Genomic DNA, 13723 nt, shown 5'->3' on the forward strand with positions numbered 1-13723 from the left:
GTTCACTGGTCCAGGTAAGGGAAGCTTATTGATTTAATTCGTACGTTGTTGTATGTTTGCTGAAAACGAATGCATGTTGATGAGTGACTGAATGTATGTATGCAGTATGAGTATGAATGCATGATGAATGATGGTTGAGATGTATGAATATGAACATGGATAATTATGGTGTATGAAATAAATCTGTATGATGATGTTGAATATGAATTATTAAAATGAATGTTATAAAGTATAAAATATGATATTTGATATGAAGTATAAAGTATATACTGGTATGATGGAACTTAAATTGGAAAACTTGAAATATGCACTTATGAATATGAAAATGTACGTTCGTTATCGAACGGTCCTCTACCGTTTGGTTTCTAATAAATTTGTTAAAAAATGGAATTCTTTCATTTGGAAAGAACTCTGATCGAGAACGAGCGTTCTCATGTGAAAATACTATTTTGGAGCGTTCGGCTCAGAATAGGCGTACCTTAGTCTTCAAAATAAAAGTAAAATATATATATCTTGCACTTTAAAAATTTGTAGCGCTCGGTCTTATACCTTGCGTTCGTTAAAAGTAACGCTCGGTCTTATACCTTGCGTTCGTTAAAAGTAGCGCTCGGTGTTACACCTAGCGTTCGTCCTATCTAGTGCTCGGTCTTATACTGAACGCTCATCCTAATATTAAATTAATAACCAAGTAGAAATAACGTTCGTCCAAACTTCAGTAAATCTATGTACCGCGTTCGGTCATTGATTGGCAGTCGGTTCTATAATTAAATTCTTCTCATGGTCAACTAAACATCTTGAGGTATCTTCATCTATTTTTGGATTCGGCCTAGAGTTTCATAATTGAAGTATTTTTGAGAAAAGATTTGATTTTTCATAGAGTCAGTTCATTCAACTGATTCGATTAGAAAAGACGTTCGTTAAATCTGATGTGTCGGCTTTATTCGATTCTGAACGAGAGAAGCATTGGTCTCATTCTTAACGTTCGTCCTCGTTCTAAAGAGGATTGAACGTTCGTTATTTTATGTAAGTATAATGAAAGATGAAAATGAGTTTAAGATGAAGAATGATATTGAACGAACAATATATGAGATGATATGACGATTATGGATTTTGAACGAGCGTTCCAGGGAGGAACGACTCATATATGTTGAATATGGATTTGGTAAAGTATGACTATGGGCATGCTAATGCTGGTTGTCCATCCTGATGTTCCGTGAGTACTCATCCTCATGTAGAGGAGGGTAGGTCATGTGTGGGAATGGCAGGAGGCCCTAGTCCTTAGGGGTACTTTGGATAGGGTTAACCTCGGGTGGCAGCTGATGTGATTATTCCAGTTACTACATCACCCGGGTGCAGGGACGCCTGTAGCTACACAGATTCATACAGTCCGGACGGTCTGTCTAGTACTATATATTTCTTATGATGTTATATGTTAAGTTACATGTTGTGTGAATTGAAATGTTAAATGTATATGTTGATGTATGAATTAAATTACATAAGCTTACCCTTTCGTTTTCCTTGTGTTGTCTATTGTCTATGTACGTTCGTCCTGTCGTTGCAATGATCATCCGTGTGGATGTGAGCAGAAGGCGAGGCCACTTTAGAGGACGTGATTGAAGAAGAAAATCTGGTTGAAGTGGAAGTTAAAGCCGAGCCCTAGAGCTTTAGTTATTTATAGATGTTAGCTTCTTAGTTTTGACGTTCGGTTATTGGATTTGTACAACCGTTCGTTCTGAAATTCTAATACTTCTGTAACTGCATTCTGATTCTGTACTTTAAGCCGTTCGGCTTTTGAACCTCGTTATCTTAGTGTAAAGACTGCATTGTTTTACTGTTAAATGTAATTAATTCTGATTTATGGTTATTACTGTAGTTTGAGATGTTACATATATATATATATATATATATATATATATATATATATATATATATATATATATATATATATATATATATATATATATATATATATATATATAAAATAAAAGCAAAACAAACAGGTAAAAAGTAAGCAAATAATATGCCCCTTATTGAATTAACTGAAATGAACACAACACTACAGACCCAACTCTAAATATTATGCAGGGACTGCGATCCAACAATACATGACGTTCAAGATAATGGTTCAAGACATGTCTTCGATATCCGAACCCTATTCCAGTGCTAACTATGTCACATACATAAATGGAACTACCTACCGAAAGAAAAACAACATGAAAGAAGAATTCTAATCTTGAAAAACAAGAGGAAATCTAGAAAACGAAAGGGCATCATCATGACCATGGATCCATTGAATGGATCAGAAAACCCCCCAGCAAGAGCAGGTCCAGGTCCATGTCCATATCCTCCCATCCCCATGTTGTAACACCCAAATATTTTAAAGGGTATTACTGATAGTAGAGACTAAATTAATTTAATATCTCATATAAACAATCAAACTTTATTTCAATTACTCCAAAGTACAATACCAAACATACAAACTTTAAACAATATAGTCTTCACCATTGAAATTTCAACTTATAAGTTGTACACAACATAATCTTCCCAATACAAATTTATTCTTTTTACAAAAATTCCTGAAAGTTTTTCCCCGCATCTCTCTCATCTCTAAGCTTTTTCAACCGCATCTGCAACATTATCTAATCACATATAACATGAGTTATATGATCATAGTACAAACAAATAAGGGTAAGCCAACCATATCATAAAATCATTAAACTTGTAATAAAAATATTATAATCATGTATTTTTGCAATTGATAAAATATCATTATTCCGATGTCATTAATTCATCATTATCAAAAGCATCTTCCTCATTCCCATAAATCTTACAAGTGTACCATGCTTACTCATGAAGCCTTATGGTCAGACCGCTCTCTGCCTGCTTCCTTAAGCCTTACTTATATACTATGTCTTACTTTCTGAAGCCTTATGGTCAGACCCCTCTCTGCCTGCTTCTATAAACCTCAATGTTACTTTGTTCATACCAAACTCTCATGGTATAACTCGATCATACTACTCCCGGTAGTAACATCATTTCATAAGTAATGAATTTCTCATATCCACCCCAACATTTCATAAAACCAACAATTCATACCCTCTTATCCACCTAACTCAATCATGTTCATTCTTTAATCATGAATTCATAATAACCCGTTTTGGTATCAATAAATTAAACATATTGCCAAATATCATGCTTCATATTATAAACTCATTTTGCCCATAACGAGTATAACTCAACATATTTTCACCAAACAAAGATTATGGATCAACAAAAATATATCAACATATCTTAGGAACTACATAATAAAGTCTGGGCTCAATGTAATAACAAATAAAATATATATGAAGTTTTTACCATGATAACGTTATGCATCTACAATTGACTTATATTATTTTATTTTCATCCTATTAGAGATCTTTCTTTACCCGAATTGGTCACCGGAGAGGACCCAGATGTCTGAACGCATCAAACTCACCTTCGACGCCAGCACATATGACTAGTCACAACTGACTGGACCAGGCCAGGGCTGCTCTATGATCAGGGATGTGCCAACTCAGGTTTTTAAGGTTCCTCTATCCTACCAACAACGGGAGGCCCTTAATAATTTACAATTTATTTATTTAATTTATCTACCTTGTTCTCTTATGCTCTAAATCTAAAATACCTAATTTTAATATTTTACTTCCTCTCACAACAACCTCAAACAATATCTGTATATTTAATACCCATATACAAATTATTACAGAACCCTTTCTCCAAACCTTCCAACAAGATCAATTTCAGCCAACAAACTCATTCAATAAATTCATCACAATAAACATCCATAATAGAATTCATACAAGATAATTACAAAATAATTAACAATAATAAAATATTACTATAAATGGTCATAGAAGAATACAATATTTGACAATCATAAAAATAATCTTAATATAAAATTTTATGGGGAAACAAGAAGTTGAATCTGGCAGAGCCGGTTAGACAACTTTTAATCCATCCAACAATACAATATAATTAAATAACAAGAACAATACATGTCTGGGGAAATAAGAAGTTGAATCTGGCAGAGCCGGTTAGACAACTTCTAATCCTTCCAAAAATTGCAATAAAATAAATAAGTAAAGCAATAAATAGTTTGGGGAAACAAGAAGTTGAATCTGGCAGAGCCGGTTAGACAACTTCTAATCCTTCCAAAAATGTAATAAATAAGTAAGGAAAGAAATAAAAAAATTTGGGGAATCAAGAAATTGAATCTGGCAGAGCCGGTTAGACAATTTCTAATCCTTCCAAACTACAATAAAAATAAATAAGGAAAACAATAAAATGTTTGGGGAAACAAGAAATTGAATCTGGCAGAGCCGGTTAGACAATTTCTAATCCTTCCAAATTACAAAAATAAACAACTAATAACATACAAATGGCATAACATATTCAACATCACAATTTACAACTATCACTCTCGGATATCAACACAAAATCATACTCTCATTTAAATTCAAGATCATACATAAACAAAATATTCCATATTCAAGATTTAAGATCAAACAAAAGCAAAATATAGCATATTCAAGACTCAAGATAATATAAAAGGAATTACTCAAAGTTAGCTCCCCTTACCTCTATTCCAGACTTAGTTTCCTCTTCTCAAACCGTTCTCCGGAAACTTCCAGAATTTCCCCTCTTCAACTAGAATTTCCTCCAACTCTCTTCTCTCATAATTTCTCTAGAATTTTGGTGTAAATCTTCAGCCTCCCCCCTTGGCTATTTATAGCCAAAAAATTTACTATTCATTTTTACTATTCATTTCTACTATTCACTTTTACTATTCATTTTTACTATTCAAAAATTATTTTTTATTCACCATTCTTATCTCTGAATGATTAATTCTACGTGGAGTGTTCTCTTCCACAATTTATTTTAATATTTTTTTTTAACCATTCACTATTTACTATTCACTATTTACTATTTACTATTTACTATTTACTATTCACTATTCACTTTTCTAAAAAAATCCTAAATAAGTTATCAAAATTTTGAAGCTCTCCCTCTAGAATTACTATAATTTTATATCCAAAAATTTACATTTTTCTATCCATTAAAATTATTATTACTAATAAAATGCTAAAAATTACTATTAGAAATATATATATATATATTTTTTTTATGGGTCTTACATTCTCCCCAACAACAATTATTTTCGCCCTCGAAAATTATCTATTTAATAAAAGATTTTTTAACAAAAGACTACTTACAAAAGAGATATGGATATTCCTTTATCATAAATTCTTCCAATTCCCAAGTCATTTCCTCTGTGTCTTCATTCCAAAGTACCTTTATCGTGCGAATATCCTTTCCTCTTAGCTTTTTCATTTGAACATCTAGTATACGCACTGGTCCAACGTCCATTGTTAAATTTTCCTTGACCTGGATTTCATCAACTTCTAACACATGCTTTGGATCTGGAATATACTTCCTCAGTTGGGATACATGAAAAACGTTATGCAATTTTGCCAATCGAGGTGGTAATGCTATCTCATAAGCCACTGGCCCAATCTTTTTGAGAATTTGATACGGTCCGAGAAATTTTGGTGTCAGCTTCCTCATCTTGATAGCTCTCCCGACTCCTGTAGTTGGTGTTACTCGTAAGAATACGTGATCTCCTTCTTCAAATTCTAACGGTCTTCTTCTTTTGTCGGCATATGACTTTTGTCTACTTTGAGTTGCTTTCATCCGATCTTGGATTAATTTTATTTTTTCTGTGGTTCGCTGTAATAGCTCGGGTCCCACTATCAGTGCTTCCCTATCTTGAAACCAACACAACGGGGTCCTACATCTTCTTCCATATAAAGCTTCATAGGGTGGCATACCAATACTGGAATGATAACTGTTGTTGTAAGTAAATTCTACTAATGGTAGTATCTCATTCCAACTTCCAAGATGGTCTAATACACAAGTTCTTAGCAAATCCTCCAAAGACTGAATAGTTCTTTCTGTTTGACCATCAGTCTGAGGGTGATAAGCCGAACTCATCCTCAACTGTGTTCCCAGAGCCTTCTGTAGCGTCTGCCAAAACCTTGAAGTAAACCTTGGATCTCTGTCTGACACAATGCTTGTAGGTATGCCATGCAACCTCACTACTTCCCCGATGTATAACTCCGTCAGCTTTTCTAGTGACATACATTGATTAATGGGCAAAAAGTGAGCGCTCTTGGTTAGTCTATCAACGATAACCCAGATAGAATCGTGACCTTTTGATGATTTTGGTAAATGTGTTACAAAGTCCATCGAGATACTATCCCACTTCCATTGAGGAATGTCTAACTGTCGTAACATCCCTCCCGATTTTTGATGCTCCACTTTTGCCTTTTGACACACCAAGCAGGCTGCTACAAACTCGGCCACATCCCTCTTCATTCCATTCCACCAAAATGACTCTTTCAGGTCCTTATACATCTTAGTCATACCTGGATGTATGCTAAGACGACTTTTATGGCCTTCATCCAAAATTAAATGTTTCAATTCACTCTTTGCAGGTATACACACTCTGTTCTTAAATCGAAGAATGCCATCTTTACTTAGAACGAACTCCCTGGCTTGATCGGTGTCCAACAACCTGATCCTTTGCTGCAACTCTTGATCCATTGACTGCTCAACCTTCACTTGTTCTAAGAAGTCACTAGTGATTACTAAATGACCACACCATATATGATCTCGGGTTAACTGCAACCCCAAGTTCATATCACGTAACTTTTCTAACAGTTCTAATTCCTTCACCATCAGTGTTGTTATCTGAGCTTGTCTCCTACTCAATGCATCTGCCACCACATTGGCTTTTCCTGGGTGATATAAAAGCTCGAAGTCATAGTCCTTCATATATTCCATCCATCTCCTTTGTCGCATGTTCAGCTCCTTTTGATCGAACAAATACTTTAGACTCTTATGGTCACTAAAAACTTGGAAACTTGCCCCATAGAGGTAGTGTCTCCATGTCTTTAATGCAAATACTACTGCTGCAAGTTCTATGTCATGCGTTGGGTAGTTCTTCTCATGCGCCTTTAGCTGCCTAGATGCATAAGCTACAGGTCTCCTTCCTTGCATTAGGACGCACCCCAAACCTTGATATGACGCATCACAGTACACCTCAAAAGATTTGTTGGAGTCTGGAATGATTAATACTGGTGCTGACGTTAGCCGTTGCTTCATATCTTCAAAACTGGCTCCGCACTTGTCAGTCCACAGGAATGGTTGATCTTTACGAGTTAACTGAGTTAGAGGGCCTACAATCTTGGAAAACCCTTCGACGAAACGTCGGTAATAACCGGCTAATCCTACAAAACTTCATACTTCAGTTACTGTTTTCGGCCGCTCCCACTTTAGCACAGCTTCCACTTTAGCTGGATCTACTGAGATTCCTTGAGCAGAAATCACATGACCCAAAAATTTTACTTTCTCTATCCAGAACTCACACTTTGACAATTTCCCATACAGTTGATGTTTTCTCAAAATTTCCAACGCCATCCTCAAGTGTTCTGCATGCTTTTCCTTATTCTCTGAATAGATAAGAATATCGTCTATAAATACTACCACGAACTTATCTAAACATGACCGAAATATCCTGTTCATGTAGTCCATAAAAATCGCTGGAGCATTCGTCACGCCAAACGGCATTACTACGTACTCAAAGTGTCCGTAGCGAGATCTGAAAGCCGTCTTTTGTACATCTTCCATCTTGACAAGAATCTGATGGTACCCAGATCTGAGATCAATTTTCAAAAACACCTCTGCTCCCCTCAACTGATCTAATAGATCATCGATTCTTGGCAAAGGATATTTGTTCTTTATTGTAACCTTGTTCAACTGTCGATAATCCACGCACAACCTTGAACTTCCATCCTTCTTCTTCACCAGCAATACAGGAGCTCCCCATGGAGACACACTTGGACGGATAAACTTCTTCTCCAACAGATCTTCGATTTGCTTTTTCAACTCTGCTAGTTCAGCAGGAGCCATTCTGTATGGAGCCATAGAAACCGGGCCAGCTCCGGGCACTAGATCTATTGTGAAATCGATCTCTCGACTAGGTGGTAAACCTGGTACTTCTTCTGGAAAAACATCAACATATTCTTCTACCACAAGTATTCCGATGATTTGTTCTTCAGTATTTCCTCTTTTCTCCTGAGCTAACACCACATAGCAGGTAGCTCCATCTTTGATATCTTTCGCAACGACTCGAGTTGAGCTTAGTTCTAAATCGTTCAAATTTAGAAACTCTATCTTTTGTTTCCCGCAGTCAATAAGAACGTGATTGGCAGTCAACCAATCCATTCCCAAAATAATGTCTAGATTTTGAAGGGGTAAGCAGATCAAGTTCACTTTGAACTTGCGTCCTGCAATTTGGATCGGGCATCCGACACAGACTGAACTGGTCGCAATAGGTCCCGATGCTGGTGTAGAAACTACTAATTCACACCCTAGATCATGCATCGATAATCCGAGTCTTTCTAAACATGCTAGGGATATAAAGGAGTGTGTGGCTCCAGAGTCAAACAAAACATATACGGATTCTCCTAACAACATACAGGTATGTAAGATTAATGTACCTGGCTTAGTAGCCTCTTCTACAGACATTGCAAATACTCTTCCTGTTGCCCGGGGCTTTACTTCAGCAGAATCTTGTTGTTGTGGTTCACCCACTTTCTTTTTCTTTGGACAGACATTAGCAAAGTGTCCCGGATCATTGCAGATGAAACATCTCTTCCCTTCAACTCTTTCCCCAATAAGTTTAGGGCAGTCACGTCTGAAATGTGCCCCTCCACACTCAAAACACTTCACTGTTCCTCAATATGATAATTGTGGTTTTTCATAAGGTTTTTTGTTGAATTTCATTGAAGATTCTCCCTTTGCAAGTCTGGAAACTCTACTTGGATCGAACTCCAACAATTCTATCATTCTGGCTTTCTCTACCAATGCTGGAAACTCTTGTATTTCCAATGGCATAAGTACCTTCTTCAGTTCATGCCTTAGTCCTCCCTCGAATTTTTGACATCTCCATTCTTCTGTGATATTCTGAGTATAAAACCTCGAGAGATAATTAAATTTTACTACGTACTCTTGTACTGATAACCTTCTTTGTTGTAAGTTCAGAAACTCCGCCTCCCTTGCAAATTTTGCACTGTTTGGAAAATATTTTTCCAAGAACCTTATCTTAAAGTTCTCCCAATTCACAGCCTCACCACGAACCGTCATCAACTGTTGCATACTTTCCCACCAATATTCAGCCTCACCCATCAAAAGAAATGATGCATAAGTTAATTTTTGTTCTTCTGAGCAAGTTATTACCCGAAAAATCTTCTCGTTCTGCCTTAGCCAAGAGTCAGCCTCATCAAGAGTAGCCTCCCCATTAAATTTAGTTGGATCATGCCTTAAGAAGTCATTCAAGCTAGAATGATTTTAAGGTACTTGATCAACTTGTTGTTGCTGCATCTTTGTCGAGTTTAAATGATTTCTTCAAAAAGATAACAATACAATTTAGCATATGATATCAATTTCCTCCAATAGTCATTTTCATCATAACAATTAATAGTTTTACTAAGAATAATAATTTCACTCCCCATAGTCCCAAAATACTTTCGAAAACCATTCCTCTGATACCATAATGTAACACCCAAATATTTTAAAGGGTATTACTGATAGTAGAGACTAAATTAATTTAATATCTCATATAAACAATCAAACTTTATTTCAATTACTCCAAAGTACAATACCAAACATACAAACTTTAAACAATATAGTCTTCACCATTGAAATTTCAACTTATAAGTTTTACACAACATAATCTTCCCAATACAAATTTATTCTTTTTACAAAAATTCCTGAAAGTTTTTCCCCGCATCTCTCTCATCTCTAAGCTTTTTCAACCGCATCTGCAACATTATCTAATCACATATAACATGAGTTATATGATCATAGTACAAACAAATAAGGGTAAGCCAACCATATCATAAAATCATTAAACTTGTAATAAAAATATTATAATCATGTATTTTTGCAATTGATAAAATATCATTATTCCGATGTCATTAATTCATCATTATCAAAAGCATCTTCCTCATTCCCATAAATCTTACAAGTGTACCATGCTTACTCATGAAGCCTTATGGTCAGACCGCTCTCTGCCTGCTTCCTTAAGCCTCACTTATATACTATGTCTTACTTTCTAAAGCCTTATGGTCAGACCCCTCTCTGCCTGCTTCTATAAACCTCAATGTTACTTTGTTCATACCAAACTCTCATGGTATAACTCGATCATACTACTCCCGGTAGTAACATCATTTCATAAGTAATGAATTTCTCATATCCACCCCAACATTTCATAAAACCAACAATTCATACCCTCTTATCCACCTAACTCAATCATGTTCATTCTTTAATCATGAATTCATAATAACCCGTTTTGGTATCAATAAATTAAACATATTGCCAAATATCATGCTTCATATTATAAACTCATTTTGCCCATAACGAGTATAACTTAACATATTTTCACCAAACAAAGATTATGGATCAACAAAAATATATCAACATATCTTAGGAACTACATAATAAAGTCTGGGCTCAATGTAATAACAAATAAAATATATATGAAGTTTTTACCATGATAACGTTATGCATCTACAATTGACTTATATTATTTTATTTTCATCCTATTAGAGATCTTTCTTTACCCGAATTGGTCACCGGAGAGGACCCAGATGTCTGAACGCATCAAACTCACCTTCGACGCCAGCACATATGACTAGTCACAACTGACTGGACCAGGCCAGGGCTGCTCTATGATCAGGGATGTGCCAACTCAGGTTTTTAAGGTTCCTCTATCCTACCAACAACGGGAGGCCCTTAATAATTTACAATTTATTTATTTAATTTATCTACCTTGTTCTCTTATGCTCTAAATCTAAAATACCTAATTTTAATATTTTACTTCCTCTCACAACAACCTCAAACAGTATCTGTATATTTAATACCCATATACAAATTATTACAGAACCCTTTCTCCAAACCTTCCAACAAGATCAATTTCAGCCAACAAACTCATTCAATAAATTCATCACAATAAACATCCATAATAGAATTCATACAAGATAATTATAAATAATTAACAATAATAAAATATTACTATAAATGGTCATAGAAGAATACAATATTTGACAATCATAAAAATAATCTTAATATAAAATTTTATGGGGAAACAAGAAGTTGAATCTGACAGAGCCGGTTAGACAACTTCTAATCCATCCAACAATACAATATAATTAAATAACAAGAACAATACATGTCTGGGGAAATAAGAAGTTGAATCTGGCAGAGCCGGTTAGACAACTTCTAATCCTTCCAAAAATTGCAATAAAATAAATAAGTAAAGCAATAAATAGTTTGGGGAAACAAGAAGTTGAATCTGGCAGAGCCGGTTAGACAACTTCTAATCCTTCCAAAAATGTAATAAAATAAGTAAGGAAAGAAATAAAAAAATTTGGGGAATCAAGAAATTGAATCTGGCAGAGCCGGTTAGACAATTTCTAATCCTTCCAAACTACAATAAAAATAAATAAGGAAAACAATAAAATGTTTGGGGAAACAAGAAATTGAATCTGGCAGAGCCGGTTAGACAATTTCTAATCCTTCCAAATTACAAAAATAAACAACTAATAACATACAAATGACATAACATATTCAACATCACAATTTACAACTATCACACTCGGATATTAACACAAAAGCATACTCTCATTTAAATTCAAGATCATACATAAACAAAATATTCCATATTCAAGATTTAAGATCAAACAAAAGCAAAATATAGCATATTCAAGACTCAAGATAATATAAAAGGAATTACTCAAAGTTAGCTCCCCTTACCTCTATTCCAGACTTAGTTCCCTCTTCTCAAACCGTTCTCCGGAAACTTCCAGAATTTCCCCTCTTCAACTAGAATTTCCTCCAACTCTCTTCTCTCATAATTTCTCTAGAATTTTGGTGTAAATCTTCAGCCTCCCCCCTTGGCTATTTATAGCCAAAAATTTTACTATTCATTTTTACTATTCATTTCTACTATTCACTTTTACTATTCATTTTTACTATTCAAAAATTATTTTTTATGCACCATTCTTATCTCTGAATGATTAATTCTACGTGGAGTGTTCTCTTCCACAATTTATTTTAATATTTTTTTTTAACCATTCACTATTCACTATTCACTATTCACTATTTACTATTTACTATTTACTATTTACTATTTACTATTTACTATTCACTATTCACTTTTCTAAAAAAATCCTAAATAAGTTATCAAAATTTTGAAGCTCTCCCTCTAGAATTACTATAATTTTATATCCAAAAATTTACATTTTTCTATCCATTAAAATTATTATTACTAATAAAATGATAAAAATTACTATTAGAAATATATATATATATTTTTTTTATGGGTCTTACACATGTTATCAAACCCGTGATGCTGCTGTTGCATGATGGTTACATCAGGGAACATATAGCTCTGAAGCATGGTAGGGATGGTTTGAGCAGTGAACACCTGAGGAGGCTGTGGCTGAAGCTGATGCTGGGGCTAATGCTGAGGCACGAAATTGGCAGAGGAAGAAGCCCCTGTGAAAAACTGATGACCCTGGTTCACAGCACTCTCAAGCATTGACGTTAAAACTCCAATCACAAACCTCCAAAGCCTTAATGAAGTGTGTATCCTTTCCACAAAAGACTTCAGTATTCTCTTCTCAGATTTGTAATCTCAAATTCAATTTGTTTGAACCCTAAATCCCATTTCTACGTTTCAAGAAAAAAACACCTAATCCTTCCACCTGTTCAAAAATTTAATGGCGTTAACGAAATTTAACTGTAGAGGCTTAATTGATGCAAATTATCACCTATAAAGACTCACTTAGAGATTCTAATAAGAAGAGGATCAAAATGACAAAATTTCACATAAATAGGGACAACTAAAGGGTTTAAACCTATTTTAAAATAACGATTTGTATTAATTATATAATAAGTGTATTTGATTTTTTATTATCAAATTATTACTGTTTTTTTCTGCAAATTAAGTTTTTTTTCATTAATAAATAATTAATAATTATTGAATAATAATGTATTTATAATTATTTAATAATAATGATGTATCTTGGTCAATTATAAAAACTTAGAAAATGATATTTAAGAAGTATTAGTGATTTAAAAATGATAAAATTTGACTATTTTAATAAGAAATGGTTTTAATATAAATAATTTTGTTATGCGTAAATTTTTTCTTATTCATGTATATATTTTGTTTAAATATAAAAAAAATTAGGATATTTATGTGTATTAACTTTCTTTTATAACTAATGAAAATAAAAAAGATGTATTTTGTAAGACCTTGGAAAATGAACACCGTAACCCACCTGTCAAATCACATTTAATGCACTAAAACCCTGCTCAGACCATTTAAAATGCACTCCCAAACTCTACACACTGACGCCAGGTGTCAAAAATGGAACGTTCGAAAATCAGTAGTGGAAGACAGGTGTCCGTATGAGAGTGCGCGTTCGTTTTGTCTTGGGAAGAAAAATGATTTTTCTGAAACACTTTTTCTCACTCTCTGCATGCACCCTTCTTCCTCCTGAAAACTGACTTTTCATTTTCTCATCCTTCTCTCTAGAAAGCTTCCATCTTC

Source organism: Vigna angularis, chromosome 8 (genome assembly GCF_016808095.1).
Source record: "Vigna angularis cultivar LongXiaoDou No.4 chromosome 8, ASM1680809v1, whole genome shotgun sequence".
NCBI classification, from domain to species: domain Eukaryota; kingdom Viridiplantae; phylum Streptophyta; class Magnoliopsida; order Fabales; family Fabaceae; genus Vigna; species Vigna angularis.